Raw genomic sequence first — 19,623 nt, 5'->3', positions numbered from 1 at the left:
TGGCACAAAATAAAATTATGTTTTGATCCTCTGCACTAACTCTGATCATGGGTTTGCTCTAACATCCTGTGTATGTGATCCATTAGAGCTCCATTTCTCTCCCTCACATGACCCAAAGAGCTTCCTCCTGAAAACAACAGATCTTTCCATATGGCGATGTGTACAACAGAGAAGGGTGTTGTACTTTTGTATTGTATAAATGTCTTCCTTAAATGCTGTTATGTGCACAAAGTCTTCTTCCTTTTTGCTACAAAATGAGTGTTTCACATCGAGTTCCTTCCCCTTTCCATTTATGCAGGAGCAGCAAACAAGATACCACCCACATGGTTTGTGTTGCTGACCAGAAAGGCATTTTTGTTTTGCTGCTGCTGGCTGCTTCAGTTGCAGTGCTTGGAGAACTCCTGCATGGTGTTCCATAACATGGCCATGCACACCTCATTCTGCCTCCCTGGGCCTGCAGAGATTCTGTGCAATATTACCACAGAAGCACCTCTTTCCTCTGTTCATCATCAGCTTCAGAATCCCTGCTGTGGGATAGTCCGAGTTTCATCTTTGCATGTATCTTCAATTTTAACATATACATGATTGTCATGCATCAAATCAAAGATTATTTCCTTCATAAGTAGGCTTGCATGAGGAATATAAGTTCTGTTCCAGCATTGCTCATATCTACATTCATAACAAATCTAGAAAGTGTTCAGAATTCAACACCAGCCCCTATGGAATGAGCCTGTGGAGGGAACCAAGGAGCCCAAGAGCTTTCACTGACCACACCTACAAGTAGGAAGAGAGAAAGTCCTCTTCTGCAAAGTGTTAAACCTCTTCAGTACATAGCATCTCCCATATGCAATGCTTTTTGCTCAGTAAAGGAATGATATGGCTCTGTAAAAGCACGGCCTTTTTATTAAATCAGTAAGAAGTGTAAAGCATAGATGGACTTTCTGATTACAGCAAAAGTATAAAAGTTATTACTTTTTATAAACTTACTCCGCTGGTCTTTCAAATTCAAAGGAAATGTAGCAATTGACCTATGACAAAGTCAGCTTCTCCCACTCTGGTTTATTCAGAAATAGTAATTTCTGAGTTCTCATTCAGAACAACATTAGAAAATATGAGTTAAACAGCCAAGAGACCTGAAATATGGCTGAGCAGGCCAGCTGGATACATTTAAACTCCATTTCTCTGAAAATCAGGTGGGGAAAGCCTATTATTAATCCCAACTCATCAGTCTGGCCATTTTAAAACACGTTTGTCTCCTTGTTACTATAACAACATTTTGGTTTCACAAGGGGCCCCTGCTTCATCTATTCCAGGCATAGATTGGAAGTTTTATTTACCACTTGCCTATATCCAGGAGGGAAGCTGCTGCTTTGCACCAGGTGAATACTACCTACCATCAAAGAAAATGTACATACTCAGGTTAGGCATAGGTAGCTCCTCTACCTATGTTTAATCATCTGCTGGAGTTACCCATGCAACAGGGTCAATTCTGCCTGTAATTTAAATGAGGAGAACTATCTTCATTTCAGGGAAACTACTCCAGAAAAACATAGATACCAGGGACACTTTCTCTAGGAATGTAGAATGGATGGCTTTTGGACTACTTCCACCTCAGTAAAAAGGAAAGTACATCCTAGGTAACATCTAGTCTGTGCAGAAGAACTTGCAAGTACATATATACACAAATACCCAAACTATTATGTGATTTTATGATATAAACAAATGTAAAAGGACTGAAACATCACAAACTGGGATGAGAAAAACAATCTTTGTTCCTATAACCATTCTGGGAGTCAGGGGAACTGGAAATAAAAAATTAGGAAAAGAAATTTCATCTAGCTGGTATTACTCAACTGCAGTGATATGACACACATGACTGGATATTAAATTCATTAGTTACAGGCTATTTAAGAAGGACAGCAGGGATATAATATGGTTTAGAGTTACAAACAATTAAAAAAGACAGGACCTTGATTCTATACTAATTCATGTATTAAATTATAAATTACAAAATGAGATAATCATAGAATGGTTTGGGATGGAAGGGACCTTTAAAGGTCATCTAGTCCAACCCCCCTGCAATGAGCAGGGACATCTTCAACTAGATCAGGTTGCTCAGAGCCCCATCCAGCCTGACCTTGAATGTTTCCAGGGATGGGGCATCTACCACCTCTCTAGGCAACCTGTTCCAGTGTTTCACTACCCTTATCGTAAAAAATTTCTTCCTTATATCTAGTCTGAATCTACCCTCTTTTAGTTTAAAACCATCACCCCTTGTCCTATCGCTACTGGCCCTGCTAAAAAGTCTGTCCCCATCTTTCTTATAAGCCCCCTTTAAGTACTGAAAGGCTGCAATAAGGTCACCCCTCAGCCTTCTCTTCTCCAGACTGAACAACCCCAGCTCTTTCAGCCTTTCCTCATAGAAGAGGTGTTCCAGCCCTCTGATCATTTTTGTGGCCCTCCTCTGGACCCTCTCCAACAGGTCCGTGTCCTTCCTGTGCTGAGGACCCCAGAGCTGGACGCAGTACTCCAGGTGGGGGTCTCACCAGAGCAGAGTAGAGGGGCAGAATCACCTTCCTCAACCTGCTGGCCACGCTTCTTTTGATGCAGCCTAGGATACGGTTGGCTTTCTGGGCTGCGAGAGCACATTGCTGGCTCATGTCCAGCTTTTCCTCCACCAGTACCCCCAAGTCCTTCTCGGCAGAGCTGCTCTCAATCCCTTCATCCCCCAGCCTGTATTGATACTGGGGGTTGCCCCAACCCAGGTGTGGGACCTTGCACTTGTCCTTGTTGAACCTCATGAGGTTCACACAGGCCCACTTCTCCAGCTTGTCCAGGTCCCTCTGGATGGCATCCCATCCCTCAGGTGTGGGACCTTGCACTTGTCCTTGTTGAACCTCATGAGGTTCTCACAGGCCCACTTCTCCAGCTTGTCCAGGTCCCTCTGGATGGCATCCCATCCCTCAGGCATGTCAACCGCACCACTCAGCTTGGTGTCATCTGCAAACTTGCTGAGGGTGCACTCGATCCTGCTATGTCATTGATGAAGATATTGAACAGCACTGGCACCAGTACGGACCCCTGAGGGACACCACTCGTCACTGTTCTCCATCTGGGCATTGAGCTGTTGACCACTACTCTCTGGATGCAACCATCCAACCAATTCCTTATCCACCGAACAGTCCGCCCATCAAATCCATATCCTTCCAATTTAGAGAGAAGGATGTTGTGAAGGGACCGTGTCAAAGGCCTTACAAAAGTCCAGATAGATGACACCCGTAGCTCTTCCCTTGTCCACTGATGCAGTCACACCATGATAGAAGGCCACTAGGTTGGTCAGTCAAGATTTGCCCTTCATGAAGCCGTATCATAGAATCATAGAATTGTCAAGGTTGGACCCTTAAGATCATCGAGTCCAACCGTCAACCTAGCACTGCCAAGTTCATCTATACCATGTCTTCAAGCACCGTATCTATCCGTTCTTTAAATACCTCCAGGGATGGAGACTCAACCACTTCCCTGGGCAGCCTGTTCCAATGCTTGACCACCCTCTCGGTGAAGAAGTTTCTCCTAATATCCAAGCTAAACCTCCCCTGGCGCAGCTTGAGGCCGTTTCCTCTGGTCCTATCACTCGTTACTAGGGAGAAGAGACCAACCCCCACCTCGCTACAACCTCCTTTCAGGTAGTTGTAGAGAGCAATAAGGTCTCCCCTCAGCCTCCTCCTCTCCAGGCTAAACAACCCCAGCTCCCTCAGCCGCTCCTCATAAGACATGTGCTCTAGACCCTTCACCAACTTCGTTGCCCTCCTCTGGACACGCTCCAGCACCTCGATGTCCTTCTTGTAGTGAGGGGCCCAAAAGTGAACACAGTATTCGAGGTGCGGCCTCACCAGGGCTGAGTACAGGGGCACTATCACCTCCCTGGTCCTGCTGGCCACACTATTCTTGATACAGGCCAGGATGCCATTGGCCCTCTTGGCCACCTGGGCACACTGCTGGCTCATGTTCAGGTGGCTGTCAACCAACACCCCCAGGTCCTTTTCTGCCAAGCAGCTCTCCAGCCATTCTGCCCCAAGCCATGCCCCTAAGCACCACATCCACATGTTTTTTGAATACTTCCAGGGACCATGACTGGGGGCCAAGCATTACATGGGGTTGTCGTGACCCAAGTGCAGGACCCAGCACTTAGCCTTGTTGAATCTCATACAGTTGGCCCTGGCCCATCGATCCAGCCTGTCCAGATCCCTCTGTAGTGCCTTCCTACCTTCAGGCAGATCAACACTCCCACCCAACCTGGTGTCATCTGCAAACTTACTGAGGGTGCACTCAATCCCCTCATCCAGATGATCGACAAAGATATTGAACAGAACTGGCCCCAATACTGAGCCCTGGGGAACACCACTTGTGACCGGCCGCTAACTGGATTTAACTCCATTCACCACCACTCTGGGCTCGGCCGTCTAGCCAGTTTTTAACCCAGTGCAGAGTGCACTTATCCAAGCCGTGAGCAGCCAGCTTCTCCAGGAGAATGCTGTGGGAGACAGTGTCAAAGGCCTTACTAAAGTCCAAGTAGACAACATCCACAGCCTTCCCCTCATCCACTAAGCGGGTCACCTTGTCATAGAAGGAGACCAGGTTAGTCAAGCAGGATCTCCCTTTCATAAACCCATGCTGGCTGGGCCTGATCCCTCAGTTGTCCCGCACTTGCTGCATAATGGCACTCAAGATGACCTGGTCCATGACCTTCCCCGGCACCGAGGTCAGGCTGACAGGCCTGTAGTTCCCCGGATCCTCCTTCCGACCCTTCTTGTGGATGGGTGTCACATTAGCTAACTTCCAGTCAGCTGAGACCTCCCTGGTTGACCAGGACTGCTGGTAAATGATGGAAAGTGGCTTGGTGAGCTCCTCCTCCACTCTGTAAACTGCATTTTTGTAAACTTGCAAAATGGAAGCTAACATCAACCACAGGCAAAATCTTGGAAAGTCTGTTTCATCAGGAAAGTATTAAAATGTTATAACACAGTGAATGCAAACAATTTTGTCTTATGGAAGCCCTGGGTAGCTGATATATCAGAAAAATATCTGTGAAGGGGAAATGGGTGTTTCTAATGGGATCAGTTCAATCTGACAATCAATACCTTTATCAAGGAAAACATATAAACTCCCAGCAATATCTGCAATTATCAGTAAAATTCTTTGGAGAGGTAAATGAGAAGTGAACTGATCAGTTATATAGGCTGGCCTGGGTGACTTCTTAAGATATGTTCATTTCAGCAACATCATTTTAACACAGCTAAATGCTATGCCATATACCTAGAAACACAGGATGTAAGGCACACTGTTAGGGTAGAAGATTGTATCCTGGAAAGCAGCAACACTGAAAAGCATAACTGAACATATGCTGCCTGTGCAAGAAGCTAAATGCAATTCTCAGGTGCATTAGCAGGAAACGTGAAGGTGGGAGTATGGAAGTAATTTCATACAGAAATTACAGAGCCTCTCATTAGAATAATCTTACCAGATTTGGTATCAACTCTTTCTTTTAATAAGGAAGCTGACAACTTGGAAATTTTTCAGCTAGACCTGCCAATAGTGATTCAAGGAATTATAGCGAAAGATTGAGGAAGCTCAATTTATTTTGCTTGTTCAAAAGATGTTGTAAAATAGGTGGGGCAGAAAACTTTCCAGTAAGATCAGAGACTTGTGTGTGAGAGAGTGGTATGTCATGAAATATGCAATCTGTCCAGGCTTACAGTACATGGAAAAATGACTTGAACTCCAGACTTGTGAAAACGGGATTTTTGAACCATTTATTGTTTTCTAAATTTCTGTTGGAAAATCAAAAGCATCTATGGATTTTTGGCTGGAACTAGTCAAGAGGCAAATTTTTCATACTCCATATAATTATCAAGGGAAGATCCTTCTGACAGACTGTCTCTTTAGTTTAGAAAAAAGGGTGTACTTTGATAAAAAAATGAAGACTATTTTTTGTCTTTTGCCCTAGTTTTGAAAACACAGGAAATTTCACCAATCCTCTATCTTTTGAAAAGTTTCTTGTTACATATCTTGAGAAATGGAAGACAATTTTAGTGAACCGTTGGTGTATAACAAATAAATTTTATATCCTGCTAGCATATTGTATTTATATCCTATTCAGAACCTTCACTCCTAAAAAAAAAGCTCTGTATTACCTGAGTTAAAGAAGTAGTTACTAGTGCTCATCTTCTGATCATTCAGGACAGGACATTAGCAGGTGAAAAAAGCACATTTGCTTAAACAAAATGTTCTGTTACCAAGTGAGTCCTGTTACCTTTCCAGTAATGGTAAAACCATCCCACCCCACACCATCATTACTTCACTGAGATTTGGTGAGGTAAATTTGCTACTATTCTTAAAAACTACTTAATTTTCCCTGGAGCTGAATTAGAGTGACTATAGCAAAAGAACTGCAAAGCCTTGCAAGAAGAATATGAAGTCACTCAGTTTAGGACTTGTAAAAGAGCCCTAGGATCTTGGATTTGCAGTCAGATGCCTGGAAACATAAGTAATCATAATCCACAGAGGAAAAACATAGGAGAAAGCAGTCTTTTGTGGATGTCACAAAGGAAAATCTTGTAAGAAACACTTTCTTTCATGAATTTCCCACTCTCGGGATCTGAAAGCTAAGTCAGGAATTAATGGTTTGAATTTGCTTATGTATGTCAGCAGCTACTCATTTGATAATCACTTTTGCAAGCAATGAAAGAGTAGCGAATATGTATTCTCAGAACTACAAATTAGCTCAAACCAGAATTTTGGTTTATTGGAGGCCTCTGTTATTCATATATGGAAATATTTGACTCATATAGATTTTTTTTTTAACACAGGGAAGATGCACTTCTTTGTAAACACATGCAATGTTATTTAAAAGTACACTATATGTATGATGAATGGACCATGTGTCTGCATACAAAAAAATCCATGTTTTTTTTTCAGGCAAAATCTGAATTGATATCACCACTGATTTTCATTCAACAATAAGGCTGCTTGCTTCCTGTAGCACAGCAACAGAAGGCCAAACAGGAGTGATGTTGAGTCAGATTCTTATATCAGATACAGTGGCATAAATTCAGGATTACTTTGTTTACAAATCAAAGTAACTGAGAGCAGTATTCAGTTTATCATACTCTGGTTTCTGAGGACTTCACGTACCTCATGAACCCTTGAAAGCCTGCTTGAATTGTTTTCTTAAGAAAATGTAACTGCAGAAACATAAAGATATGAGCCTATGAAAGCATGTTAGCTATGTCACTGTGAGGGACTGCACGAACAAAAGAACACGAATTCTTCCTGAAAATTGTTTCCTGTTGGAATTCATAATCTGAGACTATGGAATGTTTTCTGTGATGGCTTTAAACTGTGACTTATTTCTGTTTTGGTGGAAAATGCCAAATTTGCTGTTTAACTATTTTTCATTTTTATATTATAGTGAAATTTCTTGATTAACAGCTGCATTATCATATTTACCACTGCTTATTTTCTGTCCTATGTGAAAAAAATGCATCTGTGATCCTTTCTTACTTCTTAGTAATCTTTTAAAGTAAGATAACAGGATGGTTTTCCTGTATAGGAAATACCATAAAAGAATCCAGGAAAAATTATCTGCTGAGAGTGTAATCACATGATTCCCACAGGGAAGAAAAAGCCTGATTGTTTAAGGTCACAGTTCAAGGGACAGAGCAGTTGATGTCTGTATCCCATCAAAGCTGAGTGCTTGAATTGAGCTTGTAAGACATTCTATTATAACACGATGACAAGGTGTGACTGCATGGTTGGGCCACAAGGCTAAGAAAAAAACCCCAACATTTTGTATGTCATATTGTTCCTGGGGAAAACAAATTATTAATAATATAGCAATGATTTTTGTAATCAAGGTTTTCAAATTTTAACTGAAATATATTATTGTAAGGAGTAACATTTGTGCAACTGGCTGTGACAGAACTCTCAAAGTAGAGCCATGCACCTCCACTTTTCCAAATCGAGCATGTTAAGAAAATAGTTTCAAGTGGCAGCCATACGAAAACTTGATGAACTTTTTTATATATATATATATATATATATATATCAGCAGTCTGTAAAATAAATTGGAAAAAAATAGGGTCAGTTTGTGATTTTAGCTGAAAGAATATAGTGAAAAAGGTGGAGATCTTGCCTATATAATTAATGGGGCTGTTCTGATAACAGATACTTTGGTTTGCTGGCACAGCCAAAGAGAAGTTTCATTTTTGTTTTGCATAATTGCTAAAACATTTTCTTTCAGAAGCTCCTGCCAGCTGGCCATGTCTTCCTCTCCCTCTTCCATGCCATGTAATCCAGTGGTTAAAGCAGCACCCAGGGTGTAGAACAACAGGTTCGCATCTCCTCTGCCCAGCTTGGAGGAAGGTTTTGATCTCTTACTTGTCAGGCAAGCGTGCTACATTTTAAAAAGTGCAGTATGAAGTGGAGGGCCTATCCAAGTCTCTCCCATTGAAGGGACAGCAAAATAAGAGACTGAAGCAACAAGGGAGAAATTCAGAAGAGGTATGAGAGAAGAAAATGCAAATGGCAACCTGAAAAACTCAGACAGATTCCCCAGCTCTGTTGGAAGGTTCCATTGTCACCAGTGCATGGTGACAATGGACACCATGGTGACATTGACACCCATGCACTCAAATGTGTATGAATGTATCTAACTGAGGAGCTGGCCCAGTGGTCATAAGCGGGAAGAGGCATTAACGTAGGGAAAGACCTCAGATCAACCATCTTCATTCCTTCTTTTCAGCATCTGGATCTGGTCTTTAATCTCAGTGGTACCTCTGTCTTTGCCTCTGACCTTTGAGACTCAAATCACAATTGCTTAAGTGCAGGAAAGAGAAAATCATTAAGGCAAAATATTTTTAACAGTGAACAGAGGAACACAGCACCACCAATGAGGAAGAATTTCTCTAAAAATAAAATAATCAAGCATCCTAGAATAACTTCCAGACTGTTTCATTTTATAAATGAGGACTACTGGCACAATGTCTATATCTCAACACATATTGTTTAATACACACAACTAAATAAACATTGATAACCTCTAGCCTGACAGAACATGAATAGGAAATCCTATGCTGCAACACTAGTTTGATATAGTGCTCTACTTTATTTTGTTTTCTGCAGGTGCTGTTGGCAGCTTTTCCTATTCTGAGAGGAAAATTTCCAAAAGTCACTCTTTCCCTGCCAGCACAATGTTTGTATTCATGCTACAACTTGTTGGCATATAATACTGAGTACTATGAATGATTATGTACTGGTGCATTTTTTCTTAATGAATGGGACAAATTCACAGAGGATTAATACTGGGCTTTAATTCTTGTCCCAAAGTTATTTTTAATTTTATTTGTGCAAAATATAGGAAATTCAGTTCATACAGCGAGATTCAACTTACTTAACATTAGCCATCTACAAATTAGAAATTTAGTATAAACCATTTATAGAGCTTCCCTTTATAATCAATGAGCTATCCATCTAAAAAGGCATGTAAGGTAAATTTTCTCCTAGTAGTTTCTGTGCCTCTACAGTGTTGGTAGAGGAAACAACTAGTTTAGAGTACCTGTTCTAAACTGCTGAAGCTAGGTGAGAGAGATCTCAGCTAACTAAAGGCTGGATAATACATACAAAGAGAAAACTGTAACAACATACAAATTATATTCATTACCTTGGGATAAGACTGATTTTCTCTCTTGAGGATCAGTCTTTGTCCAGGTAAATTCCCACTGAGTCCGACTAGAAATTAAATGAGAAAGAACCTTATTTGAGTTCATGGAGCAGATTCTCCCAAATTCAGCTGCTTTTTCAGCAGAAAAAAAGAAGCAATGGCCAGCAGAATCACTTTTCCTGAAGTACAACCACCAAAATACTAGCATTATATAGACTGAAGTAGCCTCTGCAGTGTTTTGGCACTTAGCAACGAAGATAGTATTTCGTTGATTCAGTTTGCAGAATACCAATACATTATCTTAGAAAACATGTTGCTAGTTTGGATTCTTTAGCTCCATAAATTACATGAGAGCAATGGGCAATGCTGATTGTCTAATCCCATAGTGAAAGTTACCCACAAGAAGTGATACTACATAGAAAACCAGAGTATTTGTGTAATAATTCATTTCTACATGCACACAGGCAAAGAAAGTAGTCAGTAATGTCCACCCTGTGCACTCCCCATTTAACCATCTGAATGGCCAGAGTTGAAAAGGGCATTTGGATATGAAAATATAAATATATTAAACCAGTTGGCACTTTTCATGTTCACAGATAGTTGCACTAAGCCACAGTGTATTTTCCTGATAACTCAGAGCCTGTTTCACTGCGGTACACTGTTCCTTTACAACCTAATAGGTTGACATAAACATATCCTTTTCCCAAATGCTTGGGTTGTGTGTGATTTAACCTTTAACTCCTGCTTGTTGTTATAGGTGAGATGTCAAATATTTCTTGTGAGCTTTTGGCAAGGGTTTGGATATGTTTTCATCACTCTTCCCCTAAGTAATGTAGGCTGAAGTCGCAGAAGCATCACAGGGAGATCTCCCTTCCCCCATCCCCCTGGCCACTTCCTCCAAGCTCAAACAGGAAAGTGGGGACAATGCAGAGGGACCAGCCACGGGCTCACAGTAAATCTGCAATTACTTGAAATGTCACTTCCTGTTTTTGAAGCCTACAGAAGAATAAATATTCTTCTGGGCTGCACTGTGAAGCCAAGGTGCCGTGGCGTGTGCACTCCCAGCACTGCCGGGGCTGGGGGCAGCAGGAACACAGAGCCGCACTGCTCAGCCAAACACCCTGACACTTCCAGGGGTGACAATCAGTCTTCCTCTAGAGGCATACAAATGTTATTTGAAATGTGTAAACAGGATTTTATCCAAACTAAGGCTGCTACTTTTGCCTTAGAAAAATGGGCTTTAGTAGTTTATACACACATTAGAGGCCGATTTCCACTGCAAATTTGTATGGAGTTTAATTTGTCAGAAGTCTTGGACCATGGCAGTCCCTGCCACTTTGTCCCTTACAAACATCTGTGTAACTGTTTTCAGTAGATCCTGCTGAAAAATACCCCCCCCCCAAATGTTCGCCCTAATGTTTGGGGTGATTTTTTTCCAGAAATATGAGTTCTTCAGTCCAGTTTATCACAAGAATGACAGTCCAAAGTGGGCTTGAGCATAGACTGCAAAGGGGCAGCAATGGATTAAGTCAACACTAGCTTAATAGAAAGCTACTTATAGAACTGTGATGTTAGTGTAAAACTTACTCTGTAAGCAGTGTCCAAGCTGTTGAATAAGAATTTACAGTAAGTTTTGGCATCACATGAATGCTTTCCCAACCTCATGTGTTTGTAGACCAAGTTCTGTTCTTTAGGAGAACGCAGAAGAAATCTCTGTGAAATTCTTCTTCACACCTCTAAGAAATACTGCAAGGTGCAGTTCCACGCCTAGCTAATCATGCTTTGCCAGATTCAAATATACTAATTCATAAAGCAATAGAATCATAGAATCATCATAGAATCATAGCATATCTCAAGTTGGAAGGAACCCATAAGGACCATAGAGTCCAAATCCCTGCTCCTCGCAGGACTACCTAAAACTAAACCATATGACTAAGAGCATTGTCCAGATGCTCCTTGAACTCTGACAGGCTTGGTGCCATGACCACTTCCCTGGGGAGCCTGTTCCAGTGACCAATCACCCTCTCAGTGAAGAACCTTTTCCTAATGTCCAATCTGAACTTCCCCTGATGCAGTTTCATTCCATTTCCTCGTGTCTTATCGCTGGTCACCAGAGAGAGGAGATCAGCACCTCCCCCTCCGCTGCCCCCCTTGAGGAAGTCGTAGACTGCAATGAGGTCACCCCTCAACCTTCTCTTCTCCAAGCTGAACAAACCAAGTGGCCTCAGCCTCTCCTTGAAAGTCTTGCCCTCGAGGCCTTTCATCATCTTGGTCGCCCTCCTCTGGACACACTCTAATAGTTTGATGTCCTTCTTATTTTGAGGCACCCAAAACTGCACACAGTACTCAAGGTGGGGCCACACCAGTGCAGTGGGACAATCACCTCCCTCGACTGGCTAGCTATGCTGTGCTTGATGCACCCCAGGACACGGTTGGCCCTTTTGGCTGCCAGGGCACACTGTTGACTCATATTCAACTTGCCATCAACTCCCAGGTGGAGAATCCGGCACTTGCTCTTGTTAAATTTCATACGGTTGGTGATTCCCCAGCTCTCTAGTCTATCCAGATCTCTCTGTAAGGCCTCTCTACCCTTGAGGAAGTCCACAGCTCCTCCTAGTTTAGTATCATCAGCAAACTTAATGTACATTCGACTCCTGCGCCCAGATCATTTATAAAAACATTAAAGAGCACTGGCCCTAAAATTGAGCCCTGGGGAACCCCACTGGTGACTGGCCGCCAGCCTGATGTAACCCCATTTACTAGAACTCTTTGAGCCCGACCCATCAGCCAATTACCCACCCAACGTATTATGGACTTGTCTAGCTGTGTGCTGGACATTTTGTCCAGAAGGATACTGAGAGAGACAGTATCAAAAGCTTTGCTAAAATCAAAAAAACCCCACATCTACTGGCTTCCCTTGGTCAACTAGATGGGTGACCTTGTCATAAAAGGAAATTAAGTTGGTTAAGCAGGACTTTCCCCTCATGAACCCATGCTGGCTATGACCAATGGCTGCATTGTCTCTCAAGTGTTTTTCAATAACTCCCAGAATAACCTTCTCCATAATTTTACCAGGCACAGAGGTGAGACTGACAGGCATGTAATTACCAGGGTCTTCCTTCTTACCCTTCTTGAAAACTGGGACAACATTTGCCAGCTTCCAGTCAACTGGGACCTCTCCAGACTCCCAAGACCATTGAAAAATAATGGAGAGAGGTCCCGCAATAACATCGACCAGCTCTTTCAGTACCCTGGGATGAATCCCATAGGGCCCCATAGACTTATGCACATCCAGCTGGAGCAGCAAGTCCCGAACAAGTTCAGGGTCGGCTGGGAGTTTATCATCCCCCTAGTCACTGTCTTCTAACACAGGGCTCCGGGGCCCATCATCAGTGTTGAAGACAGAGGCGAAGGCAGCATTTGTCTCCACTTTGTCTACGTCCCTATTTGTGAGGTGACTGACCTTGTCAAGTAATGGACCAATGCTATCTCTGATTCTCCTTTTGCTGTTAACATATTTTAAAAAGCCCTTTTTGTTGTCCTTCACAGTGCTGACCAACATGAACTCTAATCGAGCTTTGGCTGCACGAATTTTCTCCCTACATTGGCAAACAGCATCTCTGTAGTCCGCTCGTGTCACCTGTCCTTGCTTCCAATGTCCGTACACTTTCCTTTTCCGCCTAAGCTCTAGAAGATGATCCCTGTTCAGCCAAGCCAGCCTTCTGCCCCGCTTGCTTGACTTCTGACACTTTGGAATTGCCTGCTCCTGCGCTCTTATGAGATGGCTCTTAAAAAGTGACCAGCATTCCTGGACCCCAGTACCTTCAAAAGCAGATTCCCAGGGGACCTTACTAACTAGCTCCTTCAGCAGCCTGAAGTCCGCTCTCCCCGTATCCAGGGTCGAAGTTTTGCTGGCAGTTTTTCTCCTATCATCGCCAACGATTTGAAACTCAACTACTTCATGGTCACTGTGACCAAGACAGCCACCAATCACCACTTTGCCCACAAGTCCCTCTCTGTTTACAGACAAGAAATCTAGGAGGGCACCTTTCCTAGTCGGCTCCCTGCACCTAGAAGTTATCATCTTCAGTGTGCTTCAGGAATTTCCTGGACCTGTTTGTGTCCACTTATGATGTTCCCAGTTGATGTCTGGGAAGTTAAAATCACCCATAAGGACAAGGGCAGCTGATCTAGAGTTATCCCTTAATTCCTTGTAGAATAATTCATTGGTGTCATTGTCCTGGCTGGGTGCTCGATAGTAGACTCCCACAACAACATCCGCTTTATTTGTTTTCCCCTTCATCCTTACCCAGAGGCGCTCTGGGTACCGTGTCATCGCCAACTGCAAGTGCCATACAGTCCAACCCCTCCCTTGCATACAGCACTACCCCCCTGCCTCGCCTGCCCTGCCTATCCCTCCTGAAGAGCCTGTACCCATCCATCATGGCACACCAGTCACAGGACTCATCCCACCAGGTTTCGCTTATGCCAATGATGTCGTAGCTCTGGGACTGGGCCAAAGCTTCTAGCTCCTCTCGTTTATTCCTCATGCTGCACACATTAGTATAGAGACATTTCAAATGCGCTCCAGTGTACTCAGCACATCGTGGAGCAGACTGACGGACCTTGCTAGCACACCATCCCTCAAACATTGGTGTGCTGTCTCATGGCTTATCACTAGCGAGCTTGGTTTTATCCCTTTCCCCCTTCAAATCTAGTTTAAAGCTCTTTCAATGAGCCCTGCTAACTCTTGTGCAAAGATCATTTTCCCCCTTTGAGAAAGGTGTATCCCATCTGTCGCCAGCAGGCCTAGTGTCATGTAGACTGACCCCACGATCAAAAAACCCAAAATTTTGCTGGTGACACCAGTCATGGAGCCAGGTATTGATCTGCTGGGTCTTCCTGTTTCTTCCAACATCATTGCCTGCAACTGGAAGGGTAGAGGAGAACACTACTTGTGCTCCTGATCCCTTAACCAGTCGTCCCAAGGCTCTTTTGATCGCTGTTGGACTTCTTATTGCAACTTCATTGCTGCTTACATGAAAAAGCAATAATGGATAATAATCCGAGGGCCGTACCAGGGTAGGAAGCTTTCTCTTCACATCTTTAACCCAGGCCCCAGGGAGGCAGCAGACTTCCCTAAGTGAGTCTGGTCGGCATATTGGGCCTTCTGTTCCCCTCAGAAGAGAGTCTCCTATGACAGTGACCTGTCTTTTTTTCTTAATGGAAGTGGCTTTGATGCAGGGCATAGGCCGACTTAACTTTGGTGACATCTCCAGCCTAGATGGACCATCATCCTCAACATTGTTTGGTTCCACTTGCAGAACCTGTTGCAAATCTTTGGTCATCTTTGCCACCCTTCGAAATATCTTTTTTTAAGTTTTGCTATGTCCTCTCAGCCACAGGAATTCTGAACTGGAAACAGTGGTCAGGATACACTCACACCATGAATTTCTGTAGTAGCGTAATGGTATTTCCTTTTTTGCCTATTTTTTCTTTCCTAGTAACTCTTACTATACTATGCTTAACTGCCTCTGCAAAGTGAGCTGGCATTTTCACAGAAATATGTTATGAAACTCCTTCCTGAGAGATAACTAGTGCTGAATCCATCACTGTGCCTGTTTTTTCCCCATATGCATCATTTCATGTTTGGCAGCACTGGATTTCATTAGGTATTGTATCCTCCAGCCTACCAACAGCATGAGATCCTTCTGCAAGGCAAGTAATCCTTCATAGCTGTTTCTTGTTTTTACTGCCCTGAGTAATTTATTATCACAAGCAAAATTTGTCATCCCCTTCTCACTCCCTTTTTCTGCATCATTTATAAATATGTCAAATAGTACAGGTCCTAGGACAGATCCCCAGAGGACTGAAAAAAACTGTCTTTTATTCCTACCCTGTATTTCTACCTGTAAGCAGTTATTAATCCATGAAGGACCTTTAGTCTCATTCTGCCATAGATTAGGGGGGTTTGGGGCACTTCTGTGAGAAACCTTGTCAAAAGTTTTCTGGAGATGAGCATGTGCTCACATGACCAAGAACTTCTTCAGAGTTCCAACGCATTCCTGAGGTGCTATTTTCTTCTTGTAAAGTCATACCCATCCTTCTCCACTATGGCATGTAAATCCATGTCTCTACCAGATCTAATTTTTTTAACACAGCTTCTACCAATTTTTCCAGTAAGACTTATTAAGACTCACTAGTCTGTTGTTGCCTGGGTCCTGTGCTGTGCTGCTAACATGCTTCCCAAATGCCAGATGCACATATCCCATGAAGTTTTGTTAATTACTCATCTCTCAAGCACATGCAAGCATAAGCTTCATCTTCATTATGTTAAAACGAGTTTGATATGAACATGAGAAACATAATGAAGATGAAAAAGTCCTGCCTTTATAGCATCATTCTTGTGAAACAGAAATAACATGAAGGCAATTTTGCAGTGGCGCCACTGAGCCCAGACTCAGCTCCCCTGTGCTCTGTGTTTTGTCATGCTCTTTCGTATAGTTCCCTAATCCCCGGTGGTTGCCCCAGGCAAGAGCAAACCCACCCTTGGGAGACATAACAATCTAGGAACAGAGGGCCAACAACAACTGGCTTCTACAGCCCTGAGACTAGGCTACATTTAAGATGGGTGTTCCCATCTGAATACATATTCAATCAAAGTAATCTCTGGTCCCTTTAAGGCACCACATCCGTCATCTCTTAGAAATAACTTGCCATTAAATCAGTGACCATCAGGAACAATCCCAGCTCAGGACAGGAGCCTTTCCCCTGATTTCAGTGAGCTCATAAAATATATGTCAGGTTAAACACAGGTAAATGAGAGCAAGGTAAAATGAGGGAGATCTGTTTCCATTCTTGACCTTGCACAATTTTCCTTTCAGTCTTGTATATCCCAGGTCTCCTCTCCCAGTTCTCTTTCCCCTAAATCTCTCTTCAAACACAATTCTCTTAGAACTGGTTCAAACTTCACTTTTGCAGAATTTCTCTAGTTCCCCATGGTAATATATGTGTTGGGATGCTCGCCTGTCTTCATGAAACAATTAATAATTGGGGATAGCGCCTTTAACTTTGTGTATATTGTTAAGTCAAATGAATGCAGGCAAGTAATTTATTTCTTCCTTATTTGAACAATATGTCCTGCAAAGACCTCCCCCCCCTTAAAAATATAGTGCATGAAATGGGAGAGTTTACCTCATTTTTAATTATCACTGCACTACTGAGGTTCACTAATAAACACTGATGCATTAAGATTAAGCAAGAACACAGCCTGAAAGATCAGCTTTGTATCATGCTTTGAAGGTTAACAACATCTGGCTTTGATGGACTGCCAGAGAAATTCTGGGATGGTTAACAGAGGCTGCCCTGCCCCCAGTTGTGAAAAATATTCATTTACAGACAGCTAGCAGCAGCAGAAGAGAATAAAGCATATTACATCTGCTTTCTTGCCACCAGTTACAAAAATAAATTGGCTGAATGATGTATTCAAGTAGTTAAAGGAGAGCACTGCTTGTAATGAGAAGAGACATAAGAGGGTTTTTTAATGCTAGAAGTTAGCCACGCTAGCGAAGGGGAATTCAGAACATGCCCTCATAGATCAAATCTATGCTATGTTGTTTGTGAGCAGCAATTTGAGATCAAGATTGGATTTGCAGAGGTATTTGAATTGTAAACAGTTTGTAGAAATGGCAACCAAGATTCCAGCATGCTTACTGTAGGCCTGGAGAGGTTTGTGAGGCATTATTGTTCTTTAAACCTAATTACCAGGTACAGTTAAATCCTAGGCCAGATTTTTATCTTATACCATGCAAGGAAGGCTGAATTTGATCTTTTGAAGGCATGTCAGTTGCTGGGAATATCACATACATGGTGAGCATCAGATATGCCCACTTATGCTATTTCAACACTGCTAAAGGAATCCCTCTAATATTTTATGTTCACCCCTTAGATGAATTCAAATAACTACGGTGAGGTCTTAGAGTCCTGTGCAGAGGGCACTTTTAGCTAATAAAGCTTCAGCAAGAATGGAAAATATGAGCTCTCTTATAATGCTTTGGAAGAAACAGAAATGGTTTTATGCACTACTAAGATATGAAAACTTGTAAACTCCCAAAGTTTATGATTTGGAGGAGCAACAAGGCCTATCTGTACAATATGATCACTTTAATCACAGCAAGTGCAGGAATTCAGACTTGCAGTTCATTGAAAGACTGCTAAGGAAAGCAGGCCTGTTGCCAATAGGTTTAAGTTGCAAGTGAGAGGTTCCACATATCAGAAAAGGCCGAAAACCCCCATGTTAACATATTACCAGACAAAGCAGCCCAGGGTCAAAAATTCATATTGAGGTCAACATTTCCAGTGTTCAGTATCCCAAGTTTTGGCTCAACACAAACTTGCAGCAATTTCTAAAGATATGAGCTGCCTAAGAAATTCAAATCAGCATTCATAATTTGGGTTGCACTGAGTACAGCTTTGACCAGAGACTCTCTCAGTGCTTCCCTTCTCTGTAAAAATCTATACAAGTGTGCTATGGCAACAATATTCAGTCAAAAATAGTGTCAGCTGAAATAGTATGCTAGCATCATGTAAACGTTTTTGCATTTTAAATTCTAATGTCAGGCATTTGGCTGCTAATACAGCCAACATTTTTTCAAGCCATTTATATAATGCAGGTTAAGTATTGGACTTAACAAAGAAATGGAAAATTAGTTTGACAACTGAAAATTGTTACACGAAAGAAGCAAAATGAGATATGTAAGCAGCTTTGCACCCACACAGGTTTATAACACTGAGTGACCAAAACCGTTGCAAGGTCTGCAGCATTCAACTAAGCGAGCAGAAGTGGTTCGAAGTTGGGCTTCCCGTTTGCTTGCAGGGACCTGCGGTGCTTGAGCTGCGAGCCCCGGGCGCCGGGGCGGGGGTCGGGCGGTGCGGTGGCCGCCAGAGGGTGCCGATGGCCCGCGGTCCCCTCCTGGGCTTGCTTGGTCCTTCCCTGGCCCCGTTTGATCTCAGTCTTCCCGCTTTTTTTTTGTTTTTTCCCAAACCTCCTTTCCCGAGCATTTTTCCTTAACAGGGAGGATCTATTTGTGCTGGTTTCAAATGCCAGAGACGTTCCCTCGAAAGACAGAAGGCTACGTGAGGTGGGAGAAGCCATATAAAAAAGGCAATATGCGAAAAGTAGAAAGGTAGACCCTGAAATAAAACAGTCAAAAAGAGCAACAAGTCTGAGGGCACATACAGAAGAGGGGTGGAAGGGTGAACAAGCACAACAACAGTTTAGCCTAGAGTGCTGTTTTCTCGAGTCTCATTAGAAATAGAGACAAAAACTAGGAGAAAATCTGAGCAGGAGAATTATTACAGAATTCTTGCAGATGTTAACTTTTTTCAGCTACTTGTAAAAATAATACCCTTTGTTCTTATTTTTCTTATATTTGTTAGGAGAGAGTTTTCCTAAGAATCTGATGAATTGCTGCTGACTATTAGATGGGAGCACTTTCCAGATATTTTACATGAGAGTGAATAATTTCAAGATGGTTTGGGGTTTGACTTCCCATAGTTGAGATTCTCATATTACCAACACAGGCTTTATTTTCATTATAACTTGTTTGAAATGAATAGAATTGTTCCAAATTAAGATGAGTTCATTCAGAAAGAAAATCAGGTCTTTAGACTAGAAAAATAGAGTTAAAAGTTATTAGCAGGATTTTTTGTATTCTGTTCTGTTGTTCTGCTTATGGAGTGGTCTATCTGGGTCATAGAACTACAGCCTCCATAGTCCAATGTTTTTTAAATGTTATGTTAATATATAACCCTTGCTGTTCTCAGGAAAAGATACTGACGATCAGAGTTGAGTAATGCAATGATGTCTTCTGAAGTTCTTAAGGGGTTTTCCCCACAAGTGAACT

This window comes from Nipponia nippon, unplaced genomic scaffold (assembly GCF_047370975.1).
Source record: "Nipponia nippon isolate SJK-2023a ecotype South Korea unplaced genomic scaffold, ASM4737097v1 scaffold_34, whole genome shotgun sequence".
In the NCBI taxonomy this organism is placed as follows: Eukaryota; Metazoa; Chordata; class Aves; order Pelecaniformes; family Threskiornithidae; genus Nipponia; species Nipponia nippon.
The sequence above is the reverse complement of the archived record's forward strand: the minus strand, read 5'-3'. Positions refer to the sequence as shown.